Below are 20,537 nucleotides of genomic sequence, written 5' to 3' on the forward strand. Positions count from 1 at the left end.
CTCCTACTTTCACTTCTGTTATATGGATGTTATTTGGTTACTGTGTGTAGGAAAGATGTTATAACCCTGATATGCAAGTGATTATTGTCTTAAATCTGTCTCACAGGTGGTGCTAAGACAGCGACAGGAAACGCAGGAGAAGTTTATGGCGGAGTTGGTGAGTTCTATCTACTCTCTACTTGAAGTTTTTATTTTTATTTTGTATAACTATGCAAAGATAGACAAACTGTATATGGTAAGGGGTAAATAAATTCTACAATACAAATACAATTTAAGGTTTCAGCCATGCACACAATCACACAAGGCTTTGGGCTTTGAAGTTATTTTAATGTAGCATATATACAAAACTACATGAACTAAAGAATAATAATAAGTAATATTAATTAACAAAATATGTTCCCTGAACAATAAATAACAACAATAAGATTGGGTGTGTGTGTGTGTGTGTGTGTGTGAGTATATGAGTGTCAACTCCTGGTGTTCTACTTTGGCACCCACTGCAAGGGTCACATCTTCCCACTGTATTTAAACAAGAAGATTTTTTTATTTTACATTAGCAATGAATGGATTTCAAAACTTGACAAGGAAGAAGGGCAATGTACGGTGGCCCTGAGAGCTCAACGCGCTGCAACTTAGGAAAACGCATGCAAGTAGAAAAACACAAGGAAAATAAGAAAACATCTTCATCAATTTGACAACAAAACACCACACATTATGGACAACACAACACATTACAGAAACTGGAAAATGGACATATATATGACCACTGAATTTCCTTGTGTAAAAGTAGTCCTATTTCTTTATCAAATAAAACAAAGTCATATACAGTATGAAACAGTGCATCTTCTGCTCCTGAAAATATTTCATGATGAAAATCTTTTTTTTAACAAATTTAACATAAAAAAAGCTGAATTGTTTTTATTTTGAAACTGCCTCAGGAAGGATTGCAAACATTTTTGTTTGTGGGGTTCACTTATAGCCATCATTCTCTCCATCACATTTTAATGGTAGGTAATATGACGACCACACCTGATAAGTTAATCTTTTTGTGATTTGAATGATTGTGTGACAACTTCAGGCAGCTCATAGTATTTTCATTTTCTGGTATCTTGTTTTGCTGCTTTGCCATATACTAATTCATGTCGTTTCAGAAATCAGCCACTCCCTCTTGCTCTGCGTCCCCTTTTCCCAGGGATTCCAATTACCTGACCTGCTCAACCCCAGACTCACCTGCTTTCCATCAGTCAATCAGTCACTCAATATACAGCCGTGGACAAAAGTTTTGAGAATGGCACAAATATTCATTTTCAAAAAGTCTGCTGCCTAATTTTTTATGATGTCAATTTGCATATACTCCAGAATGTTATGAAGAGTGATCAGATGAATTGCAATTAATTGCAAAGTCCCTCTTTGCCACGAAAATGAACTTATCCCCCAAAAACCATTTCCACTGCATTTCAGCCGTGCCAAAGAAGGACCAGCTGACATCATGTCAGTGCTTCTCTTGTTAACACAGGTGAGAGTGTCGACAAGGACAAGGCTGGAGATTACTCTGTCATGCTGATTAAGACAAAATAGCAGACTGGAAGCTTTAAAAGGAGGGTCGTGCTTGAAATCATTGTTCTTCCTCTGTTAACCATGGTTACCTGCAAGGAAATGCATGCAGTCATAATTGTTTTGCACAAAAAGGGCTTCAGAGACCAGGATATTGCTGCTAGTAAAATTGCACCTTAATCTACATTTTATCTGATCATCAAGAACTTCAAGTAGAGCGGTTAAATTGTTGTGAAGAAGGCTTCAGGGCGTCCAACAAAGTCTAGCAAGCGCCAGGACCATCTCCTAAAGTTGATTCAGCTGCAGGATCGGGGCACCACTAGTGCAGTGGTTGCTCAGGAATGACAGCAGGCAGGTGTGACTGCATCTGCACGCACAGTGAGGCGAAGACGTTTGGAGGATGGCCTGGTGTCAAGAAGGGCAGCAAAGAAGACACTATTCTCCAGGAAGAGCATCAGAGACATACTGATATTCTGCCAAAGGTACAGGGATTGGACTGCTGTGGACTGTGGTAAAGTCATTTTCTCTGATGAATCCCTATACCGATTGTTTAGGGCATCTAGAAAAAAAGCTTGTCTGGAGAAGAAAAGGTGAGCGCTACCATCAGTCCTGTGTATTGCTCTGCGGATCAGTGGTGTGGGAAATATTAATGCATTTAAGCTCAACAACACTGCAAACTACAACCTCAATAATAAACATATAGTTAAATTAATACATCTCTTAGATTGTCAAAACGCACAATCTTAATCTTTGTAAACGCAGGATTTATGGCAGAGATGTTATTTGGATCACATTAGATTGTACAAGTGTTTCTAATAAAGAGGCAAGTGAGTTTATAAGACCAGTTTACTTGATTCAAAGCCAGACTGAGAGCCATTGGATGTTTTAATGCCTAATTCTACAATATTTGCCTGTATTTCCTTCCAACATCCATCCTCGACAGACCAACAGATTTGTAATGGTCTCCTCCTCGCCCCCCAAAAAGTCCTTTTTTTGCTCTTTTCCGTCATTTTGCTTGGCTAGCTTTGCCTCTCCCAGGGGCTAATGGTTGATTATAGTTTAAATAATATGTGGATTAAAAATCATATTTATAAATGAGGTCTGAGTAATAAAAAAATATACCTATTTATTAAGAAATATTTTTTTTCTCAAGAAAGGTTTGAACCATAATGAATAAACTCCATCAGTGAGAAGAGCTGACTGAAATAAGCTTTGGACTGCACAGGCTGGTCTTCTAACCACTAGTCCAGGTTTTGTTCCATTCTGTGTGTTTTAGTTAATACGTTTTAATTTAATTCATATTAAGCAAAAACTACTGAACGTAGTTCCCAAAAAAATGTTGAAATGGGCCAAGGAAGAACCTATTTAATTTTAGTACAGATCCAGGAATTTTTCTTTAACACTGCGAGATCGATAGAAAACCACACTATAATAAAGGTATGACTGCCTTACCCATGTATGCCACGTCCTTCCACTCCCGCTTCCTCTGCTCCACGATCGCTTTCAAATAATTTAACGGCTCTTCTCCCACCTGGATGATTTTGCAGCCTGTCCTCTCAGACAAATAGTTAACCAACTGGGTCACGGGTCCTCGCTGGACATCAACAGCACCACCTGGAGAAGCTAGACAGGGCTTAATGCGAGTGATAAGGGATAATATGAATTCATTCCATCAATCTTTTGCTTATGTGACATGGGGTTGGAGTAACAGCAGGTAGAGCAGGGTGTTCCAGACATCCCTCGGCCCAGCAACACTTTCCAGCACCTCCTGGGGGATCCCGAAGCGTTCCCAGGCCAGATGGGATATGTTATCCCTCAAGCAAGCCAGGGGTCTAGGACAAGGTTTCCTTCCAGTTGGGCATACCCATATTAGGTATCTAATTTGAAATGTAGATTGAATACACAGAGCCTATAAAAAGTTCACTGCTGCTGCCACGCAACACAATCTGGTCGTTGTCACAGCTACTCTGTCCACAGGGATACTAATGTGTAACACCGTTGATCTATATATTCTCAATAAGTTAGCAATTCCCAGATTGCTTCACTTACATTGCCAGGCATTGGTAGAAGGACATGAAGGTCATTTAAGATGTATTATTGAATCTGAACAACATGTAATAGTGTTTCTAATAGTGTTAGAAACCCTTTGCAACAAAAGTCCCAACATACATACACCTTATAACAGGAAACACACACCAACCTTCCACAATAAAGCAACTAAATAAAATAGCTTACATCAGGGGCGTTTCTAGGATTGAAAGAAATGGAGGGCTTAGCCACTAAGGACGTTAAATGTTTGCGCGCGCAGCCCGCGCCAATTTTTTTGGGGCTCATTTGGGGCTGCGGATTTACATTGTTTCAGACAGTTCTTAGATTGGTTCAATCAGAAAGAGAGTGATTTTTCTCTGTATCTTTGCTTGCAAGTTATTTCTTACATTTCAAATTTGCTTGTTCACACAATTGGTCACTCAAGACATTTTCTAACAAAATAGCTAGCTAGCTAGCTTAGTGTTAACATAGCTCATTACAATATTCCCTTTCATTTGCCTCAAGTAAACCTAAATTTAAGCAGGTAACAATCGTTAACAACGACAGATAGACACATTCTATAACTACCTGTACTTACAATTTCACTCCGTGCATCATTTACTATGAGCTAAACTCCTTGGCTGTAATCCTGCTGTCTTGATGAGAGACGTTACTTGGCAGAGTGAGAAAGCCAGCGCAGCAGCGATGCAGACTCCCCAAGGTTCTAGTGCCCGGTATTTTATTGTTAAGTATGATGAGAGGCTATTGGATTGTAATTTGAAGGGGGAGAAAGCACACTCACATATGCAACATGTTAGAGTTATAAATAACTTGTCCATGTATAAAACAATAGTTTAATTAAAAAAAAAAAAAGAGACCTTTTGGCAGTGATTCCTCAGATGTCGTTATGAAAATATTATGTAAAGCAATATAACTGAGGTTTAAAATGTTACAGTTCAACCATAAACTTTGTTATAAATAAACATTTTATCAGATTTGTCAGAATCAGTGAAAATCAACTTGGATCATGATAATTATCGAAATGAACATTTTCATCTCATAAAAGTTTTGGTCTACTTGTCCAGCTCTAGAAAAAAAAAAACCATTTAGGGCTGAAGCTAAAGATCATATTCAGATTTGATTACACTAATTATTTAACAGCTCACCTCTTCATGAATTGTTTTGTTTATTTTTAACCAACAATGTAAAACCCCAAAATACATACATTTGAAAATAATTAAAAAACAGAGAAAAGGTTTAAGATCCTGACTTTAACTCTTATTTTTCCTTCCTATTTTAACTAAAACACCTATTTTCTAGATCGCACGTGCTCAGTGATTCATTCGCATTATGAAATATCTTCAGGAGAAAACTGCAGCAACCTGACACAACTAGTTTTTAATAGTTGTAGTCAAATAAAACTCATGGACATGTTAAAATTATAATGGCAATACAATAAATTTAAATACACTATTATTGGCAGTTTTGATGAAGTCTGGAGCTGATGTATGGTTTAACATTTTGTATATTAAAAAAGTTTTAAAAAAGATAATGATTATTGTACCTGTGGAACATAGCGGCGTCTCCAGCAGCTGTCAGCGCCCAGCTGATGACTGGGACCCCGGCCAAGGTCTTGATCTTTTTGAGGTCGATCCCTTTACTTCCACCTCTAGCAAGGATCAACGCAGCGACGTGTCTCTCTACGCTGTGCCTGATCTGCTGCTTGCAAGCGGCCAGCGGGAGGTCCTGCACTTCGTTGGCGGAGGGAGGAATCTCTTCCTGGCTGCCATTTCGACTGTAACGGTTCAGTGACTCTGGAGGAAAAGAAGCTGCCCAGAGAGACAGGAGCGTCCCCTTCAAAATAAAATAAAAATTTCATGAAACTTGATAATCATCATGCTGCTGATTGGTATTTGGAATGTTCGCGTGAAAGTGTGGCATGTGATTTTAACTGCAGGCATTTCTTGAACCACTGACTTTTCTGAACTTTGCCCAATCTTGGCTGCTCAACTAAGAGTAGCGGGAGGTTCTGAGATGACAGCATGAACATCTCTCTTATAGTAGAAAATGACATCTGAAGTTTGTGGCCACATAAATAAGTTCTTTTCAACCGACTTCCGCAAGGAGCTAACCTGGACTTCCTCTCCCACAACCTCAAGGACCTGGCCTACATATGGAAGCTCAACATATGTTACAATCACAAACTGGCCACTCAAGTCTTAAAGACTGGCTTGTTCCCTTAGTGGCTCAGGAGTGCTTAAGAGATCTTCAGGTCTACTTTTACTGGCTGGTAACATAGGCATGTCTTCATTTCTGCATGTTTGCAGAAGCATAACACTTCCCTACGACTAATTTGTGCAGCTTGCGAAGACAAGGGCTGGTGTATATTTAAGGTGCCCCTTACAGCCGTCAATTTGCCTGGAATTTGTATTGGCTAGCATCTCATAAAAAGAACAGTCTGCAGCTTGCCTTCTTCTGTGTTCAGCTCCCTGTTTTCCAAGGACATACCACCAAAACATGCCCACAAGAATTTGTCCTTGGAAAAGCGGCAGAGGCACAGTGCATCCTCCCAGCTTGAAGATGTGATGTATTCTTGAAGCAAGTCTGGGTATGGCGGTACAGCACCGAGCAGTAAACTCACTCTTTTTGCGTACCGTTACCTTGGTTCCAACATAGCTCAGAATGTGGGGGCATCGGCTGAAATAACTACTTTCCTTCGTGTACAGTGTTTTTGGCAGCAGGTACTTGTAAGTGAAGACAACAACATTGTGAACAGATTTTCTTGGATTCCACACAGGATGATTAGCAGTTTCATTCCAGTGCTTGTACACAATTGTTACATGTTGGCTATCACTCTCTTCCCTTTATCAGTAGTAGAGTACTGGGACAGAGGGACTGTTGGAAGCATGGCGGTGGGCAGTCAACAAAGTGTGTTGGGGGTGTGTGTGTGCACAAGTAAAAAGTGTCTGTGAAGAAGAAAAAATAAAGCAAATTATAAACTGTACTTGGAGAGTCTAGTGGCTTCATTGACGAGGGACCCGCAGTAGACAGAGCTGCTGTTACATATAGTAATACTAATGCCTCCGCATGAGTTTCGGTTGAAAATACTGATGTGCTGATAGGCTTTGCCGAGTAGTTCTTCTTGTTTGTTCGGTTAATAGCGGGTGGCAAACAAGATCAAAGCACATTACTGGAAAACTTAACAAACCGAAACTTCCGTCAATCTCTTAGATCAAAGGTATATGATGAATGGTAAAATAAGAACCAGCAGCACACAGCATACAGGCACAGCAAACAGGCTGCATGCATATTAGTTTGGCTAACTGTACTTAGTTATTTGTCCAATTTAGAAAGATGTTTGAATACTGTTTACCTTCATTCATTTACATTCACTGTAAAAACGTATTTACTTTATTTATTGGATTGAAGTTGTTTGAAATATATTTGTATAACTTCTTGTTCTTTTTGCGTTTTAAAGGTTTTCAACCTGATGAACCGACCAGCAAGCAATTAACAAATAAGGCAAAATAAATGTTGAGCTGTGTTAGAAAGAGTTGTGTGTCCTTTGGGGTTCATGTACCAGGCCATTTCAAGTTGGGCAGAAGTTGAAGAGAAAAAACCTAGGAACTTGACAGTGGGCCATGACGGTAAAGTTCCGGGGAATTTATTTGTTGGGGCAGAAGTGCCTTTCTATACCGATAACAACCCGTTAAGCTATCTGCAACATCAAGTACAGTCATGCCGTAGCAACAGGAACACTGATGACCTTCTTTCTAATGTTTGGGTAGGAACCTCGGCTTCCTGTGGACTTTCTCCTGGGTTGAGTCCAGCATCCAGTACACAGCGAGGTACAGGACTAAGTGGTTGAACACCAAACCTGACTCAGAGTTGCTTTTGAGGGTGCTCATGAGCAGTTGTCGAATGCTGCTAGCAAAAGGAATGACTGGCATGATCAGCGGGTCCGAGATGCACCTTTTCCAGTGGACTAATTGGTGTACCTACGGGACCATGTCTTTCACCAGTATGGTTTAATGGTGACATGTTTTAATTATCTTTTTGTTGCCGGACAGGGGCTGTGGGCCTGAGGCAGCGGCCCAATCCCTGGTGGTGGCGTTTTCATATATATATGATATTTCATATCATTGCATGATCAGAGATTTAGATCTCTGTGACACATTGTTGTTAGTCCACTTCTTATTGTTCTGTTATCGTTGCTTTATTCATTTCTATTTGATTTATATATGTTGCTCCTCCCCCGTTTACCATTGATCTCTATAGAATTTTGAGATGATAACTCACTGCTCTAACAGAAGCACAGAGAACGTCTCAACTCTGGAATGGCATTGTTTTGGTTGTCTGATAGACTTAAGTCATGTTTACATATGAGAGCTGCTCCATCCAAAGTGGAAAAATGCTCTCGCCTAATCAGACTAGGTTTCCCCCCAAACTCAATTATTTATGAAGCCAATATTGTTTTCTTGACCTTGACAGCCAGCAGCAAAAGGACATAATGTTGATGTACTGTCATCACTGGTCAGCGTAGAGAGGTGAAACTACATAGTCCGACAATTGCATAGCTAGATATAACTTAAAATAATCTTTTTGTAACCTCTGACTGATTTAGTTGGATGTTGTTACTGCGGACGTAAATAACAATTTTACCTAATCTATGTTTATTCTTTAGCAGCAGCTTTTTATATATATATATATATATATACAGTTGCAATCAAAAATATTCAACCCCCTCACCTTAAAAGACATTATTGAGATATGGATGAAAGATAACGACAATAAATGACAAAAAAAACTCATTAAACAACAAAAGATATTTATTGATACATATTTCAGTTATTTTGACTGAAGTTGACTTAACTTTGAAGTTCTAATGAAAACTGTAACTCTTTTAACACATGTGCATGTGCAGTATTATTCAAGCCCCAGGTTCAGTACTTTGTGGCGCATCCTCTAGCTTTTATAACTTCTAACAAACTTTTTCGGTAAGTGCGGATAAGCTTCTCACACCTCTCGATCAGAATATTTGCCCATTTTTCACGTGCAAAAGCTTCTAGCTCAGCGATGTTTTTGCCTTCTGTGCTGCAACTGCCTTCTTTAAATCCCACAAAAGATTTTTTTTTTTTTCACTTTATTTATTGGTTTCAAAATTGAACATGAAATCTCATACATACAGACGTACAGTGCCTTGCATAAGTATTCACCCCCTTTGGACTTTTCTACATTTTGTCATGGTATAACCACAGATTAAAATTTATTTCATCGTGAGTTTATGTAATGGACCAACACAAAATAGTGCATCATTTGGAAGTGGGGGGAAATATTACATGGATTTCACAATTATTTACAAATAAAAATCTGAAAAGTGTTGAGTGCATATGTATTTACCCCCTTTACTGTGAAACCCCTAACAAAGATCTGGTGCGACCAATTGCATTCACAAGTCACATTTGCAAGTCACATAATTAGTAAATAGGGTCCACCTGTCTGCAATTTAATCTCAGTATAAATACACCTGTTCTGTGACGGACTCAGAGTTTGTTGGAGATCATTACTGAACAAACAGCATCATGAAGACCAAGGAGCTCACCAAACAGGTCAGGGATAAAGTTGTGGAGAAATATGAAGCAGGGTTAGGTTATAAAAAAATATCCAGAGCTTTGAACATCTCTCTGAGCACCATAAAATCCATCATAAGAAAATGGAAAGAATATGGCACAACCGCAAACCTACCAAGAGGAGGCCGTCCACCCAAACTGAAGAGTCGGACAAGGAGAAAATTAATCAGAGAAGCAACCAGGAGGCCCATGGTTACTCAGGAGGAGTTGCAGAGATCCACAGCTGAGGTGGGAGAATCTGTCCACAGGACAACTATTAGTCGTCTACTCCACAAATCTGGCCTTTATGGAAGAGTGGCAAGAAGAAAGCCATTGTTGAAAGGGATCCATAAAAAATCCCGTTTGGAGTTTGCCAGAAGCCATGTGGGAGACACAGCGAACATGTGGAAGAAGGTGCTCTGGTCAGATGAGACCAAAATTGAACTTTTTGGCCTCAATGCAAAACGCTATGTGTGGCGAAAACCCAACACTGCCCATCACCCTGAGCACACCATCCCAACAGTGAAACATGGTGGTGGTAGCATCATGCTGTGGGGATGCTTCTCTTCAGCAGGTACAGGGAAACTGGTCAGAATAGAGGGAAAGATGGATGGAGCCAAATACAGGGAAATCCTTGAAGAAAATCTGATGCAGTCTGCAAAAGACTTAAGACTGGGGCGGAGGTTCATCTTCCAGCAGGACAATGACCCTAAACATACAGCCAGAGCTACAAAGGAATGGTTTGGATTAAAGAATGTTAATGTCTTAAAATGGCCCAGTCAAAGCCCAGACCTCAATCCAATAGAGAATCTATGGCAAGACTTGAAGATTGCGGTTCACAGACGGTCTCCATCCAATCTGACTGAGCTTCATCTTTTTTGCCAAGAAGAATGGACAAACCTTTCCATCTCTAGATGTGCAAAGCTGGTAGAGACATACCCCAAAAGACTTGCAGCTGTAATTGCAGCGAAAGGGGGTTCTACCAAGTATTGACACAGGGGGGTGAATACTTATGCACCCAACAGATGTCAACTTTGTTGTTCTCATTATTGTTTGTGTCACAATAAAATTTATTTTGCACCTCCAAAGTACTATGCATGTTTTGTTGATCAAACGGGAAAAAGTTTATTTAAGTCTATTTGAATTCCAGTTAGTAACAGTACATATTGGGAAAAAGTCCAAGGGGGGTGAATACTTATGCAAGGCACTGTATATGAACAAATTCTCCCCCCCCCACCCCAGGGGACAAACAGAAAAGAAAAATTAAATAATAATAATTAAAAAAAAAAATATATATATATATATAGACATCATGTCATCAATAAAACAAAACAAACAAAACAAAAGGTGTGTGTGACAGAACATTCATGTGGTTTTCAGTAATGATAAATGACAATATATACTGTACATGACATATAGGACAAAACTTCACACTTGTTCAAGCAGGTATGTAATAAAAGGTTGCCATATCCTGCTGAAGTTATCATTAGGACGTCGCAGAGCCAGTCTGATCTTTTCTAGCTTCAAGAGTTGCAGCGTATCTCTAACCCAATGTTTATAGGAGGGCGGGGCAGCCTGTTTCCAATTAAGTAAAATTAGTCTTCTCGCTAAGAGGGTGACAAAAGCAATGCGATCAGATTGTGCCCTAGGAAGATGGTCATCCTCACATTGGATACCAAATATAGCCGTGAGCGGGTTCGGCTTTATTGGCCTTTTAAATATCTTGGATAGGGCATCAAATATAGAGGACCAGTAACCCGAGAGTCTCGGACAAGACCAGAACGTATGAGCTAATGTTGCAGGTGAAAAATTGCATCTGTTACATGAATCATCAATTGTTGGATACATCTTCGCGATTCTAGCTTTAGACAAGTGCAGTCTGTGTGCTACTTTGAATTGAATTAGGCCATGTCTGGCACAAATTGATGAGGAGTGTATCCTTGTAAATATATCTGACCATTCAGTATCTGTGATTTGTAAATTCAGATCAGCCTGCCATGCTTCTCTCAATGCATCAAGAGATGCCGTCTGTAAAGATGAGAGTTTCATATACATAGTGGATATTATACCTTTATTAGATGGAGCTGTTGGGAATTGAGTATCCATGGGCTGTTGTTCAGGGATTGCGGGAAATTATCTAGTTTGGTTACGAATCCAATCTCGGACCTGTAGAAATCTTAAAAAATGTGATTTTGGTAGATCAAATTTAGCTCTGAGCTGGTCAAATGAAGCAAAAATACCTGCTATGTACAGATCTTTAAATGAGACAATACCTTTCCCACGCCAGACTAAGAAAGAGTCATGCTCAAGTGAGGGGGGAAACTGATGATTTGCCACAATTGGGGCACAAAGCGAGCTAGCCTGCCAACCGAAGTGTTTTCGCACCTGAGCCCATATACGCAGAGAATGATAGACAAGGGGGGCAGTAGAAGCACGGCGTGGTGTGATAGGCATTGCTGAATACAACAAGGCTGGGAGGGATAATGGGAGGCTCGCATCAGCCTCCATTTGGACCCAGGCAGGGGCTTCGTTGTTAGCATGGGTTTGAAGCCAATAAGCCAAGGCTCTCAGGTTACTTGCCCAATAGTATAATTGGAAATGAGGCAAAGCCATCCCACCCATCGATTTGGGTCTTTGTAAAAATTCCTTACGGATACGAGGTGGTTTCTTATTCCAAATGAAGTCAGAGATGATCTTATTGAGGTGTGAAAAAAAAGATTTGTTGATAAAGATTGGTATAGTTTGGAACAGGTATAAGAATTTGGGTAATATGTTCATTTTTATTAGGTTAATTCCAGGACCATTTGTCGAAGGCCATCTTGGTGCGTTCTAAAAGAGGAGTAAAATTAAGTTTAAAGAGATCTGAGATTTTCCGAGTTACAACTATACCCAAGTATGTGAATTTGTCAGTAGTCACCTTAAAAGGATAGGAATTAAAAGAGAGTGATTGTGCAGCAGAGTTGACAGGAAAAAGCTAGCTTTTTGAAGCATTCATCTTATACCCAGAAAGCTCGGTAAAACGATCCGGTGTAGTCATTATAGTGTGCGATAAAGTATTCTGGGGATCGCTAATATATAACAATAAATCATCAGCATATAATGATAGCTTATGTTCTTTTCCACTCCTTAATATGCCGCGAATCTCGGGTGAGGAGCGCAGTGATGCTGCGAGAGGCTCGATAGCTATCGCGAATAAGAGGGGGGATAATGGGCATCCTTGTCTCGTGCCACGTTGCAACGGAAAATATTGGGAGTCCATATTATTAGTGCGTACTGACGACATTGGGGATTTATATAACAATTTTAACCATGATATGAATTTTGGACCAAATTTAAATCTCTCTAGACACTGAAAAAGGTAGCCCCATTCGACCCTCTCGAACGCCTTTTCAGCATCCAGAGAGACAATTACTTCGGGTAATAGCTGATTGGGATCCGTGTTCTGCATGATATTTAAAAGCCATGATCTTTAAAAAAAGAGGCGTTTTTTTATAAAACCAGTTTGATCTGGAGAGATAATCGAAGGTAGGGTAGCTTCTAGGCGGTGAGCCAAGACCTTGGCCAACAATTTGCAGTCCACGTTCAGGAGTGATATTGGACGGTAAGAGCCACAGATAAGGGGATCCTTACCCTTTTTCAATATAACTGAGATAGAAGCCTGAGAGAGTGTGGCTGGAAGTTGGCCCTCGACAAAGGATTCCTCAAAAAGAGTGAGTAAAAATGGCAGCAACTTATCTCCAAATCTTTTAAAGAATTCGACCGTGAAACCATCAGGTCCTGGAGCTTTAGCATTCTGCATACTGTAAAGAGCTGATCTAGTTTCCTCCAGAGACAGAGGAACTTCCAATTGCTCCATGAATGATTCACTTACTTGAGGCAAATCCATGCTCTGAAAAAACGACTCCAGCCTAGAAGGGTTGTGGATCACCTCAGAGGTGTAAAGGGAGCAATAAAATGCTTTAAACTCATTATTTATCTCCTGCTCGTCATTAGATATCTGACCATCATGTTTACGGATATTTGTGATCAGGGTAGAGGCTGTGAACTGTCTAATCTGTTGAGCAAGAGTCCTGCCTGCCTTATCTGAGTGTTCATACAGATTAGAGCGAGATTGAAGCAGTAGTTGCTCTGTATAATGAGTGGTCATCAAGTCGAACTCTGTCTGCAGAGCTGACCTCTCCTTTAAAAGTTCAGGGGTGGGAGCAGTTGAACATTTATAGTCCAGCTGATGAATTTGGTCTGTAAGATCTTTAAGGCGCTGTTTTCTATTCCTGCCCTCCCAGGAGGTGAATGAAATAATCTCTCCTCTGAAAAAAGCTTTAAGCGATTCCCAAAGAGTGGACTTGCTAATATCTGGTGTATCATTCATGGATAACAAAAAATCTATTTGTGTGTTTATATGGTTAACGAACCCTTCATTAGTCAGTGAAGCATTGCTAAAGCGCCACGGGCGCCGAGTTACTTTCTTAGGGAAGGATATTTGCAAAACTACAGGCCCATGATCAGAAACCACTATACTTTCATACCTGCAATCTCTGACTGAGGTCAGCAACTGGCTATCAATTAAAAAATAATCAATGCGCGAGTAGGAATGATGTACAGGGGAGAAAAATGAATAACGTCTTAGATCAGGGTACAGGAAACGCCAGGGATCAATCATATTGTATACTTGAAGGAAGGAAGTAATAATCTTCGCTGATCTTTTTATATTGTAGGGAGAGCTAGAGGAGCGGTCTAAAACTGGATGTAATATACAATTAAAGTCACCCCCTAGAATAAGCCTGTGTGTGTTTAAGTTGGGTAATGAGGATAAAAAAGTCTTCAGAAATTGTGCATCATCTCCGTTTGGCGCATATACGTTAGCCACAATTATAGGTATATTATACAGGGTACCTGTGACCACAACATATCTCCCTCTGTGGTCTGCAGTGACAGTCTGTACAATAAAAGGAGTATTCTTATTAACAAGAATTCCAGCTCCCCTAGACCTGCTTTGATAATTGGAGTGATATAATTGCCCCACCCATCCTTTGCATAATCTGTTATGATCAGAGGACGTGAGATGGGTTTCTTGAAGGAAAGCGATATTAACATCAAGACTTCGCAAATGGGATAAAACTCTATTACGTTTGATAATGTGATTAACTCCCTTGGTGTTCCAACTAATATAGTTCACAGTAATATCATCATTACTCCTGGTCAGCACTGAATTAACCATAATCAGAGGTAGACAAGAATTTGACTACTTTTAAAGCATCCACAGGTTATCACTGACACTGCCACACATCCATAATACAAAATAATAAATTAAACATACAGACAGAAAAAACGTTATGCCCCCTTCCCCAAATTACCTCTCCCCAAACAAGAGGTAAGAAGCCCCATACACACTTGGTACTCTTCCATTGAGTGAGGGGCTAGCTACATTTTGCGTCAAAGGCTTGACTGATTTCTTCTGAGTCTTACTCGCCATAATCCGCACAGGTGGTTCTACAAAATATGCGCTGCAGAGTTATGTCTCCAAAATGTTAAAATGTGTGTCCTACTCAAAGTAATAAGTTAAAATATACGGAGCGTGTCAGACTTGCGGCTACTCCATGTCAGGTGCAAACCGGAAGTCCCGCAAAAGATTTTTAATCAGATTTAAATCTGGTGACTGTGAATGCCACTCCAGGACGTTCCAGGATCTTTTTCTCAACCAAGCTCTGGTGGACTTAGAGGTGGGCTTTGGATCAGTGTCTTTCTGGAAAGTCCAATGATCACCAAGGTTTAATTTGTCAACAGAAGGCATCACATTCCTCTTAAAAATGGCCTGGTATTTCTGAGAATCCATGATGCCAGGTACACGATCAAGATTGCCAGTTCCTGCCAGAGAAAAAATGACCAACATCATCAATGATCAACCTCCAGGCTTGACCTTGGGGATGGTATTCTTATGGTTATAGCCTGGCTTTTCGCACGTCAGATATACCGCTGGTCCATTTTTCCAAATAGTTCTAGTTTGGTTTCATTAGTCCATAGAACTGTCACCCAAAACTCAGTCGTCTTATCCAAATTCCTCCTGGCATATTCTAGTCGACTTTTGATGTTCCTTGTCGTCAAGAGCTGAGTGCGTCTTGGAGTCCGACCACAAAGTCCTTGTTTATTCAGTGCACGTATTAAAGTTGCCACTGAAGCACTTGTACCAGCCTTCATCAGGTCATCCTGTAGGTGTCTTGCAGTCACATAGGGGTTTCTCTTAGTTGTTCTGACTAAGTTGCTGAGGGCCCTTGATGAAATGTTTGTCTTTCTTCCATGACCAGGCAGGTTTGAAGCTGCTCCATAAGTTTTAAACTTCTTTATAATGCTCCAAATGGTATCTCTTGGAATATACATTTTTGGGAAATCTTCTGATCTCTCAGCTTTTGTGGAAGCTCATTTGTCTTTCCCATGATTGCAACTCACCTTGAATACCCTTAATGGAGGGGTTTGTATATGCCTCACAGCTGAAGCAAATGAAGGATCATTATAGAGTGTCCAAAGGCTTAATTATGTTTCAACTCCACTTTAGGCCATAAAAACTGTCAGACAGCTTTAAAAACAACAATATTATATAGGGGTTGAATAATTGTGACATGGTTATCTTGAAAAAATATACTGTTACACACAAATACTACATCATGCATTTTCTGTGTGGATTTTATGTATCACTCAACTCATAAAGAAGTCATCCGAAGCAGAATCTCGCTCTTTGAAGGAACAAATTGAAAAATCCTTAAAATCTTTGGGGGGTTGAATATTTCTGATTGCAACTGTATATATTTCTATGTTGCACGTTCTGGCCATAGGAATGCATTAAACTGTCATCACCAAGTGTCGTCACCAGCGTTTCACCACAAAGCTGACATTTTTTTTAATTGGGACCCCAGTAACTAGAGTTGATTTCTCGGCGGCTATGTTGCTAAGTGGGAGAATTTGAAACATGAGCTAGTTGGTGGTGACCCGGGAGCTTCTGTTAAGGGCTACACTTCTTGTTTCTTGATTTCCATTTAGCTACCCTGGCTTCCCGGCTGCTTGTGTTTCAGGGTGTGTAGCCGTGCAATTGAAAAATTTGCAATGTTACTGCAGAAATATCACATCAAATAAGTAGCATACAGTAGTTAGTTGAAGGAATATAAATAAATATATGGAAGTATAGAAAAAATTTAGAAGAATATGAATGTATATACAGTGTAAGAAATATATTATGTGTCAGAATCTGTAAACTGGATTATTGCACAGACAGATCTATATAGTACAGTGAATATTGCACAGTTGAGAAGTGATAAAGTGACAGTCCATAATGGTGATGCATGTAGTTTTACTTGGAGAAAAACTGGTTGTACAGTCTCACTGCGGCAGGAAGGAACGATCTGTAATACCTCTCCTTCAGAGACTTAGTGTGACCTGCAGGGGGTGGGACTGATCCTCCTCTCTCCCACCAACTCCACTGGATCAAGGGGGTATCCCAGGACCGAGCCGGCCCTCGTAATCAGTATGTCTAGCTCCTTCCTGTCAGCAGTTGAAATGCTGCTGCCCCAGCAAACTATTCAAAAGTCTTTCGGAGTGCCCATTGCACTCCAAAAGACCTCAGTCTCTCTGGCCCTTCTTAAATAGTGCACTAGCATGATCAGTCCAGTCCAGTTAATTGTTCAGTTGAACACCCAGGTACTTATAAAAGGTCCCTAACTCAATGTCCATTCCCTGGATGTTCAACGGTGTCGGGGGGCAGAACCTGCATCTGCGGAAATCCTCCACTAGTTCTTTGGTTTTACCCAGATTGATCTGGAGGCAGTTCCGCTGGCACCAGTCCACAAAGTCCTGCATCAGTCTTCGGTATTCCTTGTCCTCCTCCTCAGTCGCAGAGTCATCAGAGAACTGCTGCAGGTGAAAGGAGGGTAAAGGCCGAATTATAGTCGGGTTGCACGCACGCACGCATGGACGCAAGACACGCAACACGCCCCTTTCGTGCCCTCTGCGGGCTTGCGTGCGTCGGCCAATTTTTCTAACTATACGACAAAACGACGCGAGCCTCACGCAGCCCGCAAGGCTTGTGATTGGTCTGCTTACTACATCCCGTCCAGAGTCTAGTTTCCGGTTTCATGCCCCACAATACGCGGAAATCACGGAAGATTTAGAAGAACGAATATGGACCAAATAGAAGAGCACTTGGCAGAAGAGATCCGAAAGTATGACCACTTGTATAACCCGTCACTGACTGGCCGATTTGTCCGCCAGAAATAGGCTATGAGGAGCCGGAGTGGCGATGTAAATAAACAGTCGACGAAGAAGAAGACGTCTCTTCTTTGTGTGTTTTGTCTTTGAAAAAAAACGTTACTCCGCCTAGGGTTCTGGCGGTGAATTGCGTTGCAACACTCGCAGCATGTTAGAGAAGTATAAACCAAAACGAGTCCATCGATGCAGCTGCGTGGCCTTCCGCGGTTGCAGTCGCAGGACTATAATTCAGCCTTTAGTTGTAGGTGAAGTCTGCAGTGTAGAGGGTGAAGAGAGGGTGAAGTCTGACATACAGTCCCGGGTCCTCACATACTGGGGTCTGTTGGTCAGGTTGTTAAATATCCAGGATGTGAGGTGCAGGTCCACTCCAGCGTGCTCGAATTTGTCTGGTTGAAAGCACCGGAGAAATCAAATCATACATATGCAGCATTACTGTTCTTTACTAGTGATGTGAGGCCATCTATTATTTACAAACACTTACAAACTTTTCTTTTTAAAACTCTCCACTGTCCTGTTTGCCCCTATCAGCTAGAATATGTCAATTGCGGTGACTGTGTCCTGTGTTGTTGTGGATAGCCATGTCTCCATGAACAGCATGAGGCTACACCGCCAGTAGTCCCTCTCAACACTGCTAACTCGTCCATCTTTTTGGGTTGAGATCTTTCTTTCCCCATGATGATGGAAGGGAGCTCAGTCTGTAGCGTCTCCTCCTTGCGCAATGCTGGGCCCGGCATGATTCCCCCTTCTCCTTCCCGTCGGATTTCTCCGCGGGGAGCACCACTATGTTACAGAGCGCTAACAGCTGATCCCTACTGTAAACAATAGGACATGGCTCCACAAAGTATCTCCGGGCTTGGTTGACAGTGTAAAAAACAGACGAAAGAACACTGCAAACATGATGCACTTGGTGTCCATAGTTCACAAAAGTTAGTGGAGCAAAAACATACAAAAGAGAGTAAAAATAACTGAAAAGGACAAGGTAAGGGAAAAAATGTGCCAAGAATGAGCGGGAATTGCTGGCTGGCCACTAGGGAGGTGCCTTATTAGCTGTAGTGGAGGAGAATTTAGCTTAATTAAGAAGGATGAAGTAGCGTTGCAGTCAATACGACACAACACCAAATCGGAAGAGATACAATATGCATCAGCATGTCAGTGATACCGATTTTTATTAAAAACTGTACAAATGTCATATATTCAATAAAATTTTTATTTCTATCTTGCTAAATAACACTATACTTCCGAAGGCACTTGGCATATACAGAGAGAGATAGAGAAGATAGAGAGAGATAAACCGAGAATAAAACAGCAATATAAATGTTGAGTGCCAATAACACTCCTATCAGAGGTATTTGCAGCTGTTTGTCTTTCTTTGGACAACTCCATCTCTACCCTTGTCTGAATTGTATTCCAGTTTATCTCAATCTTTCCAGCATACTTCAGGAATTTCACATTTGTCTCCTCTCCAAATTTCTGAAGGAACTTCTCCCTACAGGCCATCACAGTGTCCACATGGGTCTTATGTTTTCGAGCCAACTCCATGGCCCTCCCCCAGTTGAAAAGGTTAATGTTGACTTGTATGGCCATGTAGAAGAGTCCAGCTTGTAACAGAATTGCCTCAGCCTCCAAGATATGACCACTGAACAACAGCATGTGAGCCAATGATGACTCCTTAGATGGCTGGTTCTTTATCAATTGAATGTACTGCACCCTTGGTAACTATCCAATTGCAGCAAATGCAATTACTGCTGCGTTCAGCTCCCTGTTTTCCGAGGACATACCAGCCAGACATGCCCACAATGTTTTGTCCTTGGCAAGCGGCAGAGGCGCAGTGCATCCTCCCAGCATGAAGATGTGATGTAGTCTTGAAGCAAGGCTGGGTATGGAGGTATGGCACTGTAAAAGGGTGAACCATCTTCCTTGGCGTAACGTTACCTTGGTTCCAACATAGCTCAGAATGTGGGGGCCTCGGCTAAACTCACTGCTGTCCTTCGTGTACAGTGTTTTTGGCAGCAGGTCTTTGTGAGTGAATACAACACTCGGGTAGTACCACACTGTGAACTGATTGTCTTGTATTCCACACAGGATGTTAGCGTTATCATTCCATGCCATACTGTGAACCATGCTGCCAATTTTGCAGATTTTGTGCTTTAGTCCAGATGACAAAAAGAAGTCAGATAAAGGTCACAGTTCTTGTCTATGAAGGAAATCTTCCTCTTGGTGGATGGGCCACACTGGTCCAGAGCGATCTCCACCACCTCCAGCGTGTGGGCCAAGGGCTTCTTGTTGCCAAAGGCTTTCCCACTCAGGGCATCAAAGAGAATGATGACTTTTTCATCACTCTGGTCAGGCTTCCCACACCCTTTCATGTAATTCTGATGGGGTAGCAGTCTTTCAGTCCTCTAAATGACAGTTATTATTTGGCCAATTCTGTGTTGGCCGATTCATGTAGGCCGATTATTAAATTATTTAATCCCTCTGACTAAACAGATGTTAGTACTCTACTGTTTGATTATATGCACTACAGATCAATACCAGCATATACAGTACCTAACGATCCTCCATGATGCACCATATTCAAGTAGAGTTTGTAGGAATTGTTATATTTGTATCCGCCTGATTGAAGCAAGATTTCCACTACATGGCTTTTGTTTATGGTTTCAAGTTTTGCCTTTGTGAATGCGAACCTGACCAGTTGGAAAATTTAAACAATGTATCATCCTGAGAATGATTAGAACCAGGAACCACACTTTTTGGTGTAAACCCACCCTAATAATAATTCTGAGACATGGTAAATTGGCACAAAAACAGCAGTCATGAAGAGAAACCTCTTGTCTATAAAACCTCCAGGTAATGTTGCTCATTCTCCAAGTTCTCTCAATGAGTGCAAATTCTGCAAAGGCCATCAGTGGCGGCCTCGGTACAGAGGTTCTGCTTCATATAAAGTACAATTTAGATGAAACGCACATGAAAATATCACTCTAGAATTATTTTATATTCAATTTCTGCCAATCGATCTCTTTACTTAAATCTTACAGAGATAGTTCATAGAAAAATCAAAATTCACTCATAATCTACTCACCACTATGCCGCTGG

At 40.9% G+C, this 20,537-nt stretch overlaps 1 pseudogene; it reads right to left on the reverse strand.

Annotated features, from left to right (window-relative positions):
- Nucleotides 1-1,873: 1,873 nt before the first annotated feature.
- On the reverse strand, nucleotides 1,874-19,810 carry LOC128453802 (intraflagellar transport protein 80 homolog; annotated as a pseudogene).
- Nucleotides 19,811-20,537: the final 727 nt, after the last annotated feature.

This window comes from Pleuronectes platessa, chromosome 12 (genome assembly GCF_947347685.1).
Source record: "Pleuronectes platessa chromosome 12, fPlePla1.1, whole genome shotgun sequence".
Classification (NCBI taxonomy): Eukaryota; Metazoa; Chordata; class Actinopteri; order Pleuronectiformes; family Pleuronectidae; genus Pleuronectes; species Pleuronectes platessa.